The sequence below is a fragment of the Perca fluviatilis genome, unplaced genomic scaffold (genome assembly GCF_010015445.1).
Source record: "Perca fluviatilis unplaced genomic scaffold, GENO_Pfluv_1.0 PFLUV_unplaced_scaf_1, whole genome shotgun sequence".
Taxonomy (NCBI): domain Eukaryota; kingdom Metazoa; phylum Chordata; class Actinopteri; order Perciformes; family Percidae; genus Perca; species Perca fluviatilis.
Window position 1 is genome coordinate 1,128,885 of NW_024375502.1, and position 7,498 is coordinate 1,136,382.

At 46.8% G+C, this 7,498-nt stretch overlaps 1 long non-coding RNA gene across 2 annotated transcripts; it reads right to left on the reverse strand.

Annotated features, from left to right (window-relative positions):
• Positions 1–4,781, reverse strand: LOC120555000. 2 transcript variants are annotated; one of them, XR_005638599.1, is made up of 5 exons: positions 4,593–4,781; positions 1,841–1,904; positions 1,577–1,650; positions 1,312–1,461; positions 1–927 (listed from the first exon to the last, which is right to left on the reverse strand). It is a non-coding gene; the product is annotated as an uncharacterized LOC120555000 (long non-coding RNA). The 2 variants fall into 2 exon arrangements; XR_005638600.1 differs by lacking the exon at positions 1,841–1,904.
• Between the last annotated feature and the right edge of the window lie 2,717 nt (positions 4,782–7,498).

Below are 7,498 nucleotides of genomic sequence, written 5' to 3' on the forward strand. Positions count from 1 at the left end.
TAGTTTTCTTATTTCCTTTATTCATCAACACAGCAGTGATTCAGTAACATTTTGGTGCCATTCTATAAACTAACATTTCAATGCATGTACACATTTGTAACACATGGAATTACAGCTGCAAATATTAGTCGATCGATTGACAGCAAATATATAAATAATTCACACTTTAATAAATAACTCACTTTTTATGGTTTAATAAATAATACTTTTTACAGTTTTCAAATTTGTTTACAAAATAATAGTCTCTCCATCTAACAGCCTTAACATCTAAAATAAAGTTTTCAGTGGCAACACTTTAACAAACATCTACTCTAAAGTAGGATTTCTTTAACGATGGTTAAGATGGTCTGATGATTGAACTTCCTTGCAGTTGTTTTTGATGCAGCTTAGTGTTAAAACATCCACAAAATAGCCATAGTTATATATCAACCGTTTTTGCGCAGCATGGTCTCTCAATTCTACATCACTTCTCTAGTAGTGCCACTCAACTACCACTTTTCATGTATGGTAAGTTTTTCAAAAGTTTGCAAAGAAATTGGTTGTTTTCCTCAAGTGTAGTTTCTCTGCTCTATTTTCAAACAGATAATTTTTTTCAGTTTCAGCCCAAAATATTTCTCCTGTTCGATGAAACATTCAGCATCCAAATCAGTGATTGTCTCATTTGTACAGTTAGTTAATGAGCAGCTGTACCTTGGTTGAGAGTCTGCAAGCATCCATTTGAAGGAAGAACTTTTGAAGTACTTCAAAGAAGGCTTTCAGTCTGTTAGGATAACTCAGGGCACATGCAGAGGCAAAGTCTCTCAAGTCGTGCAGAACTTCAACACCCTGAATCACAATTCCAACATCGGCTGGAGGAGTGGCGGTATCACCTCCCTTAACATCGATGCTGTAGATACCAAAGGTGACTTCTCAAGCTCCCTCGGCTTCCTTTACACAGAAGAAACAGCAAGGAGAAAAATAATTATATTAGAAAATGTTTTACCTACGCAATTTTCATAACACTCACTAATAGATAAACCGACCTCAATTGTTTGAGTGATCAGTGCTGTATGTTGAGAAGCAAACTTCTGTTTCTCATTCCAAATATCAATACATTTGATCCCTAAACACAGCTACATTGATTGATCTGTGTTTATATTCAGAGGTGGCTGCAAATAAATAATTTGAAAGAAGCACAAGAGGCAACTATCAAAACCCAACTTCATAGCCTACTCTTAAGGGTGCATTCACAGATACTATCTAGTCAGTCAGATTCACTAGTCAACATCAACTTATAATTCCATAATAATTTCTACCAACAGCAAAACATACCTGTGTCATTGGGGCCATAATCATCCTGATTTTCCTCCCTGCAGAGCCTCCTTTGTTCAACACTTTCATGAGCTGCTCAGTGCGTTGGTCAAGTTGTGTAAGGAACTTTTAGAGAAGGGGAGTAGTAGTAGTAAGAAATTCTGCCTCCATCTGAAAACATGTCCACAAACACAAATTATATTAATGGTACCTACTAAAACAGTCAACATTCATTATTTTAGTAATACCTTATAAAAAGGTTTTTCTATTTTCTGCCTTAACGTACCACATGAAAGCTCCGCAGTCCAGCTATAACACATCAATACGTAGGGAGCTGACAAAAGCTATCCCAGCCAGGACCTGAAATTCAACAGATTAACAGAAGCCATCAACTACTGAAATGCATTACTTGCATTTAAGAGAGCTCTATACCTTAAAAAAAATTAAAAAATCTATTCAGAACAAGATAATGAAGCTGTCATCTAATAAATGTTCCTAAAAATATGCAAAAGCCGATTTGCAGTAACTAGGTAGCTAGTTACGATCTTACCTTTTTTTGAGTAGGTCTTATCCAGACAGGAGCACAACTCATCAACAAAGCAATTTTTCAGGATCTGAAATTTTGCAACATAATGATTACTAAAAGAGACAAATAAACCTATAAAGATGTTAACAGATCAATTATTGAGGCACATTTTACATGGTTCTTAAAGCAGCACTATGCAACTTTTAGCTGCAGCTGTAGTTCAGTAATGGGACAACAGCCGGTAGGCTTGCAATTAAGGAAAGGGAGGGTGGCTGCTTGTAGGTTCTAGCAGGGCAACCAGTAAGTTAAGTTTTGAGCTGTAATTATGAGTGAGACAGTAATTGGAATGAGGCAAAAAGAACGAGCTGTAGTTCCAATGAGACAACCAGTAGGGGGAGTGGAGGGTAGCGCGAGCTGTAGTTATAATGAGACAACCAGCAGGGGGAGTGGAGGGTAGCGCGAGCTGTAGTTCCAATGAGACAACCAGCAGGGGGAGTGGAGGGTAGCGCGAGCTGTAGTTACAATGAGACAACCAGTAGGGGGAGTGGAGGGTAGCGCGAGCTGTAGTTCCAATGAGACAACCAGCAGGGGGAGTGGAGGGTAGCGCGAGCTGTAGTTCCAATGAGACAACCAGCAGGGGGAGTGGAGGGTAGCGCGAGCTGTAGTTCCAATGAGACAACCAGCAGGGGGAGTGGAGGGTAGCGCGAGCTGTAGTTCCAATGAGACAACCAGCAGGGGGAGTGGAGGGTAGCGCGAGCTGTAGTTCCAATGAGACAACCAGTAGGGGGAGTGGAGGGTAGCGCGAGCTGTAGTTCCACTGAGACAACCAGCAGGGGGAGTGGAGGGTAGCGCGAGCTGTAGTTCCAATGAGACAACCAGCAGGGGGAGTGGAGGGTAGCGCGAGCTGTAGTTATAATGAGACAACCAGTAGGGGGAGTGGAGGGTAGCGAGCTGTAGTTATAATGAGACAACCAGGGGAGTGGAGTTTAAGGTAGCGCCGAAGCTGTAGTTCTAATGAGACAACCAGCAGGGGGAGTGGAGGGTAGCGCGAGCTGTAGTTCCACTGAGACAACCAGCAGGGGGAGTGGAGGGTAGCGCGAGCTGTAGTTCCAATGAGACAACCAGCAGGGGGAGTGGAGGGTAGCGCGAGCTGTAGTTCTAATGAGACAACCAGCAGGGGGAGTGGAGAGTAGCTGAGCTGTATGTTCCAATGAGACAACCAGCAGGGGGAGTGGAGAGTTAGCGAGCTGTGCAGTTCCAATGAGACAACCAGCAGGGGGAGGAGGGGTAGCGCGCGTAGTTCCAATGAGACAAACCAGCAGTGGGAGTGGTGGTAACGCGAGCTGTAGTTCCACTGAGACAACCAGCAGGGGAGTGGAGAGGGTAGCGAGCTGTAGTTCCAAATGAGACAACCAGTAGGGGAGTGGAGGGTAGCGCGAGCTGTAGTTCCAATGAGACAACCAGCAGGGGGGAGTGAGGAGCGAGCTGTAGTTCCAATGAGACAACCAGCAGGGGGAGTGGAGGGTAGCGCGAGCTGTAGTTCCAATGAGACAACCAGTAGGGGGAGTGGAGAGTAGCGCGAGCTGTAGTTCTAATGAGACAACCAGCAGGGGGAGTGGAGAGTAGCGCGAGCTGTAGTTCTAATGAGACAACCAGTAGGGGGAGTGGAGAGTAGCGCGAGCTGTAGTTCTAATGAGACAACCAGTAGGGGGAGTGGAGGGTAGCGCGAGCTGTAGTTCTAATGAGACAACCAGCAGGGGGAGTGGAGAGAAGCGAGAGCTGTAGTTATAATGAGACAACCAGTAGGGGGAGTGGAGGGTAGCGCGAGCTGTAGTTCTAATGAGACAACCAGCAGGGGGAGTGGAGAGTAGCGCGAGCTGTAGTTATAATGGGACAACCAGTAGGGGGAGTGGAGGGTAGCGCGAGCTGTAGTTACATAGTGTTGCTGAGCTACAATATGACAAAAAAGTCCTCAAAGCTTGCTTTTACATCATTCCTTAGCATGACTTTCACACACTCACCCTGATTAAAACACAATGAAAAAATATCTAATGATTTGGCTGAGGGGGGGAGGGGGGTTATATATTTTATACTCTAAATACATGTGCAAAGTAAACTTTCAAATTCACCACGAATAAGTGGATGAGTCCTGCCCAACTGCTCTGAAATTAAACATGAGTAACATGCAGTGTTAAAGATAACCATACCTCAGGTCCACAAATGGACACCTTTTCTATTGTTTATCTGTATTAGCTAAATGCAGAACGTTTATCGCGCAGTGAGCATGACACAGCCACAACATTCACTTCAGGCTCAAAGGCTAACGTTGGTAGCAGCATGCTGCTTGTGGTGTTGTGGCCTGCAGGAATATCTGTTCTAATAAACCGCGAAAGCTGCGGGGCTGGCCCACCACTGTGGATGCGCACCCGAACGTCATTTGTCTGGTTGTTCACCCTCTCCCTCACTCAAGCTGACCAGAGCTAACCGCTAACCTGAGCTAATTACATTGGGCCACCAGCACTAAATTCAAGTTTAGAAACACTACACACGTTAGCTATAGCTAAGCAGTGAGCTGCTGGATAAACAGCCAACCGACATGGGTCATACATATATAGTCTATGGTCATACAGCTAACGTTAGCTAGCTAAGTTTTATAGCAAACATGTCGAAGACCCACCTGCTTTTACAGCAGTTTGCATCACAAACACAAAGTACAATCATGCTCAACATGAAAATATTACAAAACAGGTTTGAGTGAAAGAAAATGTCCTCCTACCTTTTCCATATTAGATACCAAACACCAACTGCAACTTTTTTTCCGACAGAATTACCGAAATTAACCGAAGGAGGGTCAGGCGTGGTCCGGTCAGAAATTCAAAACTAAACGCATGCGCAGTCTGAAGCATCTCAGTCTTCTTCTCCTGTTTTGGTTTAAATGGTAGCTGGTGTTTTATACTGCCGTCTTCAGGATGTAACAAGTATCCATCCATCCATCCATCCATCTTCGTCCACTTATCCGGTGTCGGGTCGCGGGGGGAGCAGCTCCAGCAGGGGACCCCAAACTTCCCTTTCCCGAGTAACATTAACCACCTCCGACTGGGGGATCCCGAGGCGTTCCCAGGCCAGGTTGGAGATATAATCCCTCCACCTAGTCCTGGGTCTTCCCCGAGGCCTCTTCCCAGCTGGACGTGCCTGGAACACCTCCCTAGGGAGGCGCCCAGGGGGCATCCTTACCAGATGCCCGAACCACCTCAACTGGCTCCTTTCGACGCAAAGGAGCAGCGGATCTACTCCGAGCTCCTCACGGATGACTGAGCTTCTCACCCTATCTCTAAGGGAGACGCCAGCCACCCTCCTGAGGAAACCCATTTCGGCCGCTTGTACCCTGGATCTCGTTCTTTCGGTCATGACCCAGCCTTCATGACCATAGGTGAGGGTAGGAACGAAAACTGACCGGTAGATCGAGAGCTTTGCCTTCTGGCTCAGCTCTCTTTTCGTCACAACGGTGCGATAGATGGAATGTAATACCGCACCCGCCGCCGATTCTCCGACCAATCTCCCGCCCGTGTTGTCCCCTCACTTGCGAACAAAACCCCAAGGTACTTGAACTCCTTCACTTGGGGTAAGGACTCATTCCCTACCTGGAGAAGGCATTCCATCGGTTTCCTGCTGAGAACCATGGCCTCCGATTTAGAGGTGCTGATCCTCATCCCAACCGCTTCACATTCGGCTGCAAACCGATCCAGTGAGTGCTGAAGGTCGCAGGCCGATGATGCCATCAGGACCACATCATCTGCAAAAAGCAGCGATGAGATCCCCAGCCCACCGAACTGCAACCCCTCCCCACCCCGACACCCGATATCCTGTCCATAAATATTACAAACAGGATTGGTGACAAAGCGCGCCCTGGCGGAGGCCAACCCTCACCTGAAACGAGACCAACTTACTGCGGAGAACCCGGACACAGCTCTCACTTTGGTCGTACAGAGATTGGATGGCCCTGAGTAGAGACCCCCTACCCCATACTCCCGCAGCACCTCCCACAGTATCTCGGCCGGGACCGCATACGCCTTCTCCAAATCCACAAAACACATGTAGACCGGTTAGGCATACTCCCAGGCCCCCTCCAGGATCCTTGCGAGTGAAGAGCTGGTCCGTTGTTCCACGACCAGGACGGAATCCGCATTGTTCCTCCTCAACCCGAGGTTCGACTATCGGGCCAACCCTCCTTTCCAGCACCTTGGAGTAGACTTTACCAGGGAGGCTGAGAAGTGTGATACCCCTGTAATTGGGCAACACACCCTCTGGTCCCCTTTTTAAAAGGGGAACCACCACCCCAGTCTGCCACTCCTTTGGCACTGTTCCAGACTTCCACGCAATGTTGAAGAGACGTGTCAACCAGGACAGCCCCTCCACACCCAGAGCCTTGAGCATTTCTGGACGGATCTCATCAATCCCCGGGCTTTGCCACTGTGGAGTTGTTTGACTACATCAGTGACTTCCGCCGGGAAATCACGACAATTCCCGTCATCCTCCAGCTCTGCCTCTAACATAGAGGGCGTATTAGTCGGATTCAGGAGTTCCTCAAAATGCTCCTTCCACCGCCCTATTACCTCCTCAGTTGAGGTCAACAGTGTCCCATCCTTACTGTACACAGCTTGGATGGTTCCCCGCTTCCCCCTCCTGAGGTGGCAAACAGTTTTCCAGAAGCACTTTGGTGCCGACCGAAAGTCCTTCTCCATGTCTTCTCCAAACTTCTCCCACACCCGCTGCTTTGCCTCTTTCACGGCAGAGGCTGCAGCCCTTCGGGCCCTTCGGTACTCTGCAACTGCCTCCGGAGTCCTCTGGGATAACATATCCCGGAAAGACTCCTTCTTCAGTCGGACGGCTTCCCTGACCACCGGTGTCCACCACGGTGTTCGTGGGTTACCGCCCCTTGAGGCACCTAAGACCCTAAGACCACAGCTCCTCGCCGCAGCTTCAGCAATGGAAACTTTGAACATTGTCCACTCGGGTTCAATGCCCCCAGCCTCCACAGGGATGCACGAAAAGCTCCGCCGGAGGTGTGAGTTGAAAGTCTGTCGGAAAGGGGCCTCCTCCAGACGTTCCCAATTTACTCGCACTACCCATTTGGGCTTGCGAGTTGAAGAAATGTTATTTATTTATATTATTATTAATAAAGCCTTGCGTTTATAAAGTCTTGGCTTTCGTTACAAAGGTCTTATATATTGTTTTGCTTTTCCTATGATTGAGTTCATACCGTAACAAAATTAACTGTTACTAATGTAGGTTAGCTGCTACTGTAGCAGAGCTGCAGCTAACGTTAGCGGTTAGCTGCTACTGTAGCAGATCTGCAAGGAAACGCTGAATTGAGCGGTGTGTTTTCAGTGTTAAACTCTGCTGCAGGTGTTCATGCACGACTGTTGGTGGTGATCTCCAGAGGTGGAAGACTTACTCAGATCATGTATTGCAGTAAAAGTAGAAAAAACAGTGTTGTAGAGTTACAAATTACTTGTCAGTTACAAGTCCTGCATTCAACATCTTCCCTATGTAATAGTACAAAAGTATTATCAAAATATACTTAAAGTACCAAAAGGAAAAGTGCTCATTATGCAGTGTAATATATTTTATTTTATTGGATTATATTATGATCCAATTAATTGTATTAAGTATGACCGATAA